The sequence below is a fragment of the Aplysia californica genome, unplaced genomic scaffold (genome assembly GCF_000002075.1).
Source record: "Aplysia californica isolate F4 #8 unplaced genomic scaffold, AplCal3.0 scaffold01403, whole genome shotgun sequence".
NCBI lineage: Eukaryota > Metazoa > Mollusca > Gastropoda > Aplysiida > Aplysiidae > Aplysia > Aplysia californica.
Genome location: NW_004798673.1, coordinates 10,541 through 13,863, shown reverse-complemented (window position 1 = coordinate 13,863; position 3,323 = coordinate 10,541).

The window sequence follows — 3,323 nt, the reverse complement described above, 5'->3', positions numbered from 1 at the left end:
ACTCAACTCTCTCTCAAAACTGATGACCAAATCCGCAGAAGAGGTACGAGACGGAAAATAGCATGTTACTTATCTATTATTAGAAAAAAATGAGAACAATAAATCATCACATAGATCAAAGACACGTAGCAGGAACATAGTATCACAAAGGGGAAATCACAAAGGGGAAAACCACACAATAATATTTGGAAGGAAGAATCACTTTTCCCACTTTCAATAAAACAAAGTGAACACAAGCACGAGACGGATACCATCCGTAAACTTGACACATGCCATCGGGGAATGCACAGGGAGTCTTTATTTGACAGATTTGTAAACCATAGAAAGGAAAACAGGCTACAAAATGCCCACATGACCTCAGGCAAACTCTGGAGTCCCTTACTGACTGACACCCTTACAGAGACATATAAGATCATTTAGGAGGCGGGCTTCGAACCTGCCTGTCGTGACCAGCCCGCGCTGAAAGGGATGTAACAACGTCCCAGCAGAAAGACAGAGATACTCGATAAACATTTTCCCCCAACACGAGAATCGAACTCGGGCCATTGGCGTGCGACGACCAAGCGTCTAACCGACCGACTTACCAACAAAGTTTCATCAGCTCAGTACCTAACTTTAAGAAATTCAAATCTGACGTTAGAAATTATGAGTTTCACACCATTACAGTTCTTTTCACATCTTGATAACGACTCCGAATAATCTTACGATTTTGACAGAGAAGACAGAACCTTTGATTTCTGTCCTTCTGGTTTTAGTAACTCAAAACGGCTTTAAAAAATGTCAGATAGAACTTTGTAATTCTAAGGAAGCGATGTGACAAGGCAAAGCCAAAGAAAAAAAAACCATTCAAGTATTTATTTTATGCAAGATGCTGCGTAGGACTGTAGGGTAGTAGCAGGAGTAAAAGAGTCGGATTTTTTCAACCCTCAAGATATCTTTCACTTTCAACAAACGATAGTTTAGTCTTCTCCGTCATCTCCTCGATCACACAAGAGAAGGACGTGACACATGAGGACAAGTATTATCAAACCTATGAGCGACTGAGAGTTTGCTTTGGTCTTCAGGTCTCGAAGTACTCTTCCTTATTTTGTTCTTATTTGAACCCCCCCCCCCCCCCCCACTTTCCCCCATCACCCCTCCCACTTCAGCCGTGGTTATACATCGACTCATGAGACAGAAGAGACTACACTATTATACTAAGTAGTTTTTAAAAAAAATGCAATTCCCACATAGAGAAGTAAAAGGCAGTAAGTAGGTTTTATAGCATTTTCCTTCACAGCGATGCAGAGCAAGACCGACCACTTCTCCCTAGGAACAGAAAACGATCTGGCAACAACGACATTCAAATGCAAAAGCAGATGGAGCAGATCACAACACAAACTGCCTGAGGAGGAGCGAAGAATAAAAGACGTACAGAAGAAAGCAGAATGTTCTAAGAAATAGATTGGATGAAAAGAACGACTACAAAACAAATTTAAAAAATAATTAAATAAATAAAATGTAAATAAATAAATAAATAAATAAATAAATAAAACTATTAGGACATACCAGCAAACGTTTGATAGAAAACAGGGCAGCGACAGGCGTCAATCTCTGGATTATCCTGTAAGTCTTCATTGTTTAAAAAACTTGCTGACGTCTACAAAATTGTAAGTCGGTTAAAAACCAACACAATCCGACCCCGAACAAACACGGAGACTTCTTCTCTTATATCTTACCCAACACCTTTACAGACATGTTTTTAAAAAGTATAAGAAGCCTAATTAACAACATGCTCCCAAACAAGATACGTATTTCCCATTTGGAGGTACAATGTATGTCACTTTTTGGCTACTTTAAGTTATGGCGTGGGTTGGAAAATAATGCGTGTACGTGTTTGGAGAAAGGTTTCCGTTGTCGGCAAAGCTATGAGCAAACGGGGTGAAAAGATCAAGAAAGTTGTCCCTGGTCAAAAATTTAGTTCCATCGGAAAACACACATTTAACAGTTTCTTAATAACATATTGAAACAATTTTATAATATCTTAAAGTCTAATTATTATTTATTTGTTATTTGTGCGACATGTTGTACTTCACCAAAGGTTTAACATAGCTAAAAATTGTGTTTTTCTCAAAACTTTGTTTTCACACTCTCTGTTACAAAGTGGCGTGTCTTTAAAACTACTCAAAACATTTGGAAAACTAAAAAATCAGCTGTTTAGCATTGTATTTGCAACAAGAATATATGCATTCGTTTCAATGTCCAAGATTTCTGACAACTGGTTCCTTTCTCCAGGCAGACCCAGGCGCCTCTTCTCTCCCACCTAAGTGTCCAGTACCCAGTGCCGGAGTCTGCTGAGTCTCCCAAACATCAGGCTTGAAAACTAAGCTGTATAGAGCTAAGCTACGGGAACACGTGGGTTGTCAAGAACATCTGACTTTTGGTTTTCAATTTTCTAAATGCCAAAAAGTGACAAACCTTCATCTTCCTTTGCATCTTTCTCTTAACAAATGAACTCGTCATGTGATAACATAATAATCTTACTGAGAGAAAAAAAACCAACCCCTCAACTGATCCAGATTTCTTTAACGAGATAAAGTTCAGAATAAAAAAGGGTAGATCTATACACGTACTACCATGACGTAATCCAACCTACGACTTCTAAAATCTTCCTTAATAGAGGCTGAGGTAATACTGGTTACGCCACATTTTTTTTCCAATTAAAATTACGAGATAATTTTTTTTAAACCTCTCCAAATAACATTTTCCACAAAGCAATTTAAGTACGATATATATTTTTAAAAAATTATACCAACTCTTGAAATGAGAACGCTTACTGAAGAGTACTAGTATCTAGTAAATTACCGTGTCACAAAGAGATTTACATCCCAGCTGAAGAGAGACCGGGACACTAAATTAAATATTTAATATTAATAATAATAATAATAATAATAATAACAACAATAACAATAATATTCGAGAAACAGAAATAAAAAGTAGGTGAAGAGTATTACAAACACAGCGATATACACATCGGCGAGCCCAACGCATTGAAATCAATACTTTAAAGAATTAAAATGTAAAAAAAATTTTAAAACCCAAAAGGTAATGCACACGTTTACCAACAGCAGCCCACCAATATTGGAAAATAAATATACCCCCCCCCCAAAAAAAACCCCCCAAACAAAACAAGATAAAATACCCAGTACGTCGAATTATGAAGTGAACTAAAAACAAACGAACAGACAAGCAAGCAAACAATCAAATCAACGGACGGACTGACGAGCACGCGACCAGCAAGACCACGACCACTTCTCCCTAGGAACAGAAAACGATCTGGCAAC